Source organism: Halyomorpha halys, unplaced genomic scaffold (genome assembly GCF_000696795.3).
Source record: "Halyomorpha halys isolate HHAL.00 unplaced genomic scaffold, Hhal_1.1 Scaffold282.1, whole genome shotgun sequence".
Taxonomy (NCBI): Eukaryota; Metazoa; Arthropoda; class Insecta; order Hemiptera; family Pentatomidae; genus Halyomorpha; species Halyomorpha halys.
Genome location: NW_027110990.1, coordinates 498,626 through 506,998, shown reverse-complemented (window position 1 = coordinate 506,998; position 8,373 = coordinate 498,626). Strand labels below are relative to the sequence as shown.

General features: G+C 34.9%; 1 protein-coding gene across 1 annotated transcript in view; it reads right to left on the bottom strand.

Annotated features, from left to right (window-relative positions):
- Positions 1–4,839, bottom strand: part of LOC106680715 (phosphatidylcholine translocator ABCB4) — a 51,412-nt gene extending 46,573 nt beyond the window's left edge. The window contains exon 1 of the mRNA XM_014420601.2: positions 4,702–4,839. The gene's annotated coding sequence lies outside the window, so the exon portion shown is untranslated. The remainder of the gene's footprint in view (positions 1–4,701) is intronic.
- Positions 4,840–8,373: the final 3,534 nt, after the last annotated feature.

Below are 8,373 nucleotides of genomic sequence, written 5' to 3'. Positions count from 1 at the left end.
TAAATTAATGTTTGAAGTACCACCAATGGGTGGTTCCTTCCCAAGATTTTCAAGTGTATATGAAACATACTACATATTTACCTATTGTATTATGTTGTACAGTTGTAAATTACAATAAATAAACAATAAAAAGAATCAATTTTAACCGATTTCAGTTTATACTCCACATTTGGTGTTTCTTATTTTTATTTATATCAAAACTTAGACAAAGATGGGGAGGGGGAAAAATTCACAAGCAGTTTCTGTTATAATGTCAAGAGTTTTAATGCATGATTTATTGAGTAGTGATTTAATTTGAATCATTCTTCTTATCGTCAGAAAGGATTATATTTAACGGACATGATTTTATTTAAAAAAATTAAAATTCACGCGAACTCCGTAAATTCCTTCCCTCTACTTACTTTCTCATTATCCGTTCCTTTGTCACTGATAGACTTCCCAAAATAAGCCACAACGGTTCCTATTCGTCGCTCTCTCTCAGTCCGCTGGTATTCCTCAAGGTAGTATCCTCAGCCCCATCCCCTACACAGTCTATACATCTGACATTTCAACCAATCCTAACACTATCCACCACGTATGCTACACATATGTGTGCTCGCAGTTAATAATTAAATCCATTTTAGTACAAGAGCCTGAGAGAAGAAAACAGTCAGTTATTTCACCCCAATTTTCATTACTTTAATGAAAACTAGGTATAATTACTTGTCAAAATTGATGAGTCTGCCAAGTATACGTAGGGGGAACAAAAAATGGTGGCTTTTTAAAAAACGTTAAAAATAATTACTTTTTCATTCGGAGCTCTATATATTTAAAACTGCCAACACTAGAAAATCTAAGAGCTAATTCTCATCATTTAAAGTGAAGTAAATTTGCTAAACTGTAAACTTTAATAGAGCTATTTACGTTCAATAGTTCTCGAGATATAGCTTTTTAAAAAGCAACATTTCATAAAAATGTATGGAACGTACTGAAATATAAGTGCTTAGTTAATTTATTTTGAGAAATCTATATCTCAGTAACTATGTGACATACAGATGTCTATTAGCACTCAAATCAAGGCTAGTTTAATGAGGTATAAAGTAGTTTGAGACGTTTATTTTCGTAGGAGTAATAGTTTTCATGAAATTTGCTAAAATAAATTGATCTACAGATGTTCGGACAAAGTTTCATTGCCACATATATATTCATGTGTGAATATCATAAACACTACTATCCCTACGAAGATAAGTATCATGTACTACTTTATAGTGAGTTAAATTTCCTTTATTTTTAGTGCTGACAGACATCTGTACATCCTATGATTTCTGAAATAAAGTTTTTCATAAATCATATTTATTATCCGAACAACTATAAATCAATTTATTTTAGCAAATATCATGAAAACTTCTATTCCTACGAAGGTAAAGATCATAAACGTCTTTATAGTCCATTAAACTAGCTTTAATTTGAATGCTAATAGACATCTGTATGTCACATAGTTCCTGAGATATAGATTTCTCGAAAAAAAAGTAACTAAATACTAATCTTTCTGCACATTTTTAAAAAATGTTGCTTTTTTAAAACTAGATCTCGAGAACTATTGGACGTAAATAGCTCTATTAGTGCTCATATTTCAGCAAATTTACTCTCCTTTAAGTAATGCTCTTTTAGATTTTCTAGTGTTGTTGGTAGTTTTTAAGATAGAGCTCCGAATAAAAAATTAATTTTTTTTAAGACTTTGAAACAACCGCCATTTTTATTCCTCCTACCTATACTTGGCACACTCATCAGTTTTGACTAATAATTATACACAGTTTTCATTAAAATGATCAAAAATTGGGATGAGATAACTGCCTTTTGTTCTTTCCGGCTCTTGTACTATTTAATTGAATCTCAAACTTTTCAATTCCATATCATAGCCTTCGAAGAATGGTGTCTTAATTGGAGAATTAAAATAAATTACCGTCGTAGACCTGCGGACTGCCCTACAGTACCCTTTAATAAAGTTGCTCTTACTCCAGTCGAACAGATCTGCCACCTTAGACAACATTTACATAGAAGATTAACTTGAAATAAATACAAAAGATTGAAAGACATGAAACTGGACGACGATTCCGTAATAGTCGCATTTACTGGACTAACGGTCTTAACTTCCAATCCATTACAAACGACTGATCTACCTGACTAATATAAGACCTATCAGTAATTACAGAGATTAGGGCTCCACTAAACCTTCGACTTCTTCTCGTATCCAATCCTTACAGTCCAAAAACCTTCGTAAAATCCTTAATACTCCTTACTTTGTCACAAATCAAGTCATCCATCAGGACCTCAATATTCCATATATAACCGATCTAGCCCGAACCAGATATCAATCCTTACATTATAAACTACTTAACGACCCAAACCCACTAGTTTCTAGCTTTTCTCCCGCTTCCATTCCTGACAATCCTGCAAGGTGCCTAAAAATAAGATGCCCTCGAGACCTTCGAATGTAGAATGTTATTACAGTGCTGCTGATGGTTAGTATCTCTGCAAGCCCATATCAAACCAATGTATGCAGTCCTAACTATTGTTGTTGTTGATTGTGGCTTAGTAAAAGTAAAAAAATAAATAAATAATATTTTTAGAGTTATAATTTATAAAGAAGGCGATGTGCTTTTAAAAATTCAAACACTAATGTAATTTTAGCTTCCTGATCTGCGAGAGCTTCTTATAAATTTTGGGTCAGTCCTATCCTGTTTATTATTGGCAAGTATTCTTCAAAAATATGTCAAATTATAAGAATGGACTGACAATATTTGCAAGTTGAAGGTGGCAGTTTTCTGATCAGGTGAGAGCTCACGTACGAGAGTAAAACTTATTCTCAAGCGGGTTAGAGCAACTTCCTCCCTGCGGCTGTTGCGGTAGGATGTTGACCATGGTTTTACTGATCGTTTTATTTCTTTTAATTTACTCAGAGAACTTTCATCCCCATTTTGTAATTTAAAGGGGTGTACTGAGTTCTGATGGGGTAAGAACGGCGTTGCCTCGGCCAGGGAGAGTGAGTGCCTCTCTGGCAGCTTTGTCTGCGAGCTGCCAATGTGGCTTGGAGCCCATATGAAAATAATACATTTACCTTGTTGTGATAATTTTAGAAGAAAAGATTGAATTCTTATGATGAGTGGATGTTCGGGGTACATGTTTCTCAAACTTTTTAGAGAGCTCAACGAAATTGAGATTATTACAATAGTCTTCTGAGTTATTGAAAAGCAAAAATGAAGAGCTGATGCTATCGCGTGGAGTTCAGCGGTGTATATTGAGCATAACTTATGTAATTTAAACTTGTGGGTTGAATCGTGGGTGATGAAAGATGAGGCGGTCGAGCTTTCGGATTTGGAACCATCAGTGTATATTAAAAAATAATCCGGAATATTTTCTAGAAGACGCGACAACCGTTCTTTATACTTGACAGATGTGGTCTTTTGTGCATAAGTGACAGATGTAGCATTGTTACAGGTTGTTTTAGAGTCCAAGGTCTGAATTTCGGGCTTCATTATCGGAATCGTTTTAAACGTAGAGATAGCCAGAGTGATTCTTTCTGCCAGAGGGAGTGTTGGGTTTCGTTTCTACCGAACTTGATCGAAAAATATATTTGTAAGTTGGATGATCTGTTTGTTCAAATAATTTGGAAACATAATTAATAGCTAGTTTTTATCTCCTAAATGATAGATGAGGTAGGCCTGCTTTAGAGCAAATGCTGAGAATGGGACTGGTCCTGAATGCACCGGTAGCAAGTCGGATACCCGTATGATGTACTGAATCGAGCTTGGCAACAGTTCGACGACGTGCGGAGCCATAGACAAAAGAACCATAATCTAGCTTGGAACAGACTAATGTATTATAAAGTTTTAACATGGTAGACCGATCCGAACCCCACGATGTACCACTAAGAAACCGGAGTATATTTAATTTTTTGTTGTGGCTGACCTTAATGATGTAATGTGCGGTTTCCAACTTAATTTATGATCAAATATAAGGCCTTGAAATTTTTGTGAGGAATTGGTAAATTTCTTAGATGTAGTATTGGAGGGAAAGGCGTATTTCTTTTTAGACTGAAGTGAAAAACATGCAGTTTTTTCTGAGAAAATTTGTAAGCCAATAGATGTAGACCAGTGATTAATTCTGTCAATGGCTTCTTGCAATTTATTTTAAATAGTATTAACGTTCTCCGACCTGCAAACAATCGCTAAGTCATCAGAAAACAGTAAAGATTTGATGCCTCTTGGTAAATTGAGCCTTAGATCATTTATGGCAAGTGAGAATAAAGTGGGGCAAAGAACACAACCCTGAGGGACACCATTGAGCTGTTTATGATTTTGTGATAGATCACGGCCAACTTGAACCTTAAAATGACGGTTAGAGAGAAATTGTTTTATAAAGCGATACAGTTGTCCACTGATTCCCACAGACATTAATTTTTGAAGGATGGCTGTATGGCTTATACTATCGAATGCCTTCATCATATCAAAGAATACTCCAATCGTTTGTTGTCCGTTGATAAACGCAGTCCTAACTATCATCTCTGATAATGAGCAGATTGGTCCTTAAAATGCATGATTAAATAATTTCATTGCATTTGAATATTTGTTTTAAAATGATTAAACATTTTAAAACAAATATCCAATTGGCATTTTTAATTACATTAAAATCTCTGCCCTACTAATAAAAGCGTTTACTTACGAGTTGTCCTCTTGGTGTCTAAATGTTTTTGTCCTGTTAGTATTGAAAATATTTCTTTTTTGATGAGTTGCTAAAACGCTATAGGTATGAACTGGGAAGTATTAGAAAATTGAAACATTGACCACTCGATTACTTTTCATGCCCTATCTTGAATGTTAACTGAGAATGAAATGGTTCTCGATTTAATTTATTAACCTCAATAATATATTCATATTTATATTTCATTTATAATTACACTCATTTTTTTCGTATTAATAATTTAAGGCCATGGGAACGGGCAACTTAAGTTTTCATAAATGGATAATTAAATATGAATTAATGTTTGAGAATAATGTTAGAAGACATTAAATATTTTTTTAAAATACATTAGTTACTTTTTATATTCAGAACTTTTTTTATGTTTCTTTATTTCTGCAATTATCACTTTCTTATATGAAGCAATGGCCTCCCTCACCAGCTCAAGTGATTGCTTACCACCTGACCTTCCCCACCACGTGTTGGTTGCCGCTTTTAGAAATATAACTGGTCACGATTACTTGACTACTCATGTTCACAGAATTGGAGTAAGAGATAATCCTCCGTGCTCGTTTTGCTTCGAGGTAGACATGACATACGACCACCTAGATGACTGCCCTTGCCTCGATGACAAAAGAAGGGGTTGTTATCATTATTTTGTTCTTTTAGCTCTAATGTGATGAGGGAAAGAGTAAATAACTGTTAACTAAACGAAACTTGTAATAGTAAAAACTCTGGTAAGATTGACACACAGGGAATATAGCAAATTAAAAACAGTAGAGGAAGGTTATCCAACATGGAGGTGTAGTCACAGTATGGAAGTTGCTGAGGTTGCTCCAACATTATGAAGGCCTAAGTTCAGGTCGGAACCTCGGCACAAATAATTATGTTTTTTGTTTATTTGCTGACCACACCCGCGACCATCTTCTCCCAAAAATATCATATATCATTATCATGTATTTTAAATTAATTATACTATGTCTATATATTATAAGAATTTAAAATCCATTATCTATCTAGTTATAAGAATGCTGTGTTAAGCAGCACTCCAATGCAATTATCCGGGTTATTTTTTCAATTAAGTGTTTCTAGTTTATATGGCTATTAGATAGAGCGGAAGCTAGGTTCTATTTCTAATTTCTGCAGAGTTGAAGTGGCTTTATCCTTCCTACCGTCGTAAGTGTTTCCTGGCTTCCTTCATCTTCTAAGTCATCCAATCCCGCCCTCCTAAATATATCTCTAAGCTCCTTCAATTCAAATCCTCTATACGTTCCCGCAATACCCGTTTACGGTCTTCAGATTTATACACAAGGGCCCACCGAACCGCTGCTTTAGATAGATCGTTCATTATCCGAGCATCATCCTTATGGAACTCCATCCCTGCCAACATCCGTCGCTCCAATACCCTCCCTACCTTTAAATCCCGCCTGTTCAATCATTTCTTATTCATTCAGACCCCATAAAATTGTAAATTAATATAATTGTAAATATGTATGTAAACTATTATATCATTCTTAACTATTTTTATATCGTTTTCTTTTCTCTTTTTTATTTAATCATTTTTTTTTATTGTTCAATTGATAAAAGTGAGAATGTAACCTATAATTATTATGTATTATTCTAAAGGGACTCGTCCCAGAATAAATAAAGTATTATTATTATTTCAAATCGATCAATTTATATTTTTTCACCATTACCCATCATCAAGAAGATATTTATAGCATTAACGCATGGGCGTTTAACAATGATTTGAACCTGAATTATCCCCTTCTCTTCCTTAACAACCAGTCGATTAACTTCTATCCTACAATAAAAAACCTTGGAGTCACCTTCGACCAACACCTCTCCTGGAATAATCACGTTTCCCAAATAACACGCAAATACATAACTGTACTCAAACAATTCCTAAGATTTCGTAATTCCTTTCCTCAGAACACCTGTCAGCTCCTACTATCCCCTCTTGTCTTCCCCCACTTTGACTATGGTTCCTTGGTCTATTGAGGGCTTTCTGTAGGACTAGAGTTGAGACTGAAGAGACTCATAAATTGCTTTGTAAGATTTATCTTTGAGTTTCCAAGTCTCCCGCTGGTATACCGAGTTGAAGTGACACTATCCAACCTCCCGAAGACAAGGCAACTTGGAATAAGAAAACACCAAGGTGGTAGTTTTCCTATTTCATGTTCTTCAAATAAAAAAACCTACCTATATCTCCTAGATCTCCTCACTCTTCGTTCATCCACCCACTCATTAAACACCAAATCCCATCCGAATGATTTATATATGCCCTCCTATAGAACCGCATTATTTAGTAAACCCTCCGCATACGTGCAACCTCCTTCTGGAATTATCTTCCCATCTCCATTCGCCAGTCCTCATATATTCTTTCCTTCAAAAAACTCCTATTCCTTCACATATTGTATAACCAAACTTTCGCATCATTTTAATCAAATAAATAGGCATATATTGATTAGCATTATAAACAGTAGTTAAGCAAATATCCCAATGTAATTTCATTTTATTTACTTGCCAGACAAAAATCTTAATATATGAACCATGTATTTATTCTTAAGGGACATATGCCCCAGAATAAAATTATTTTTTCATTTCATTAAAATTAGCATAATCCTTGAAATGAGAAAAAACGACATGTGTAGGAATTTTTACTCCAATTAATTATTTAGGGCGTTTTAATGTATTTCTTGAAATGTAAATCTAACACGTGATATATTATCATAATAATTAAAACTTCTGAAAAATAAGAAAGTTGCTCCAGTTTTAGTTTAACCGGTTTTCATCAAGCTATAGAGGGAAATAGAGCCCTTTTTTTTCTAATAGAACGAGATTTTCATCAGCTTGTAACATTAGAAAAATATTGGTACCACAAATCCTTTAAGATCAGTTCCTGGAAGGCCACCGCTAAAGGCGAAGGATGAAGCCAGGCCTGAATTCATTTATTGTGATTGTCAGCAGGGATGGTACAACCCCATTCCTTTTGTGATGTTCTGGAACTGCTAAATATGTGTAGCCAAGAGGCAAGGTAGGATACAAATAAATAACAAATAGATGAGAAAATATGGAGTGGATATTTACGGAGTCTGCTTGACCCCAGTACCAGACTCGATATTTATTTTGTTTTTTTTTTCAAACCCGGCAAGAGTTTGCCGTGGCCTTTGAGGCCTATTGTACGCCGTCCTTTCTTCTGTTCAAAACAGGCCAGATGCCAATGCGAGTTGGTATATCGGGTTCGGATGGACTGTCTCACAAAATGTTTGATCTAAGATCATGTGTCGTAAACCTACTGACTGCCCTACAGTTTCATTTAATGATGTTACTCTTACCCCTGTCGAACAGATCCGCTACCTTGGACTACATTTGGACAAACGATTAACCTGGAATCCTCACACAAGACTGAAAAGACAGGAAACTGCACGTCGATTTCGACTATTACAGCTCTTACTAGACAAACGTTCTAAACTTCCAACATATTACAAAAGACTGATCTACACGACTGTAATAAGGCTAATCTGGAGTTGAGCTTTGGGGCTCCATTAAACCTTCGAATTCCTCTCGTATTGTTTGTTTGTTAGTTTTGAAAGGGAGATATCCCTCGGACAAAACTCATTACAATAAATTGACTAACAGACTAAAAGCAGAAAT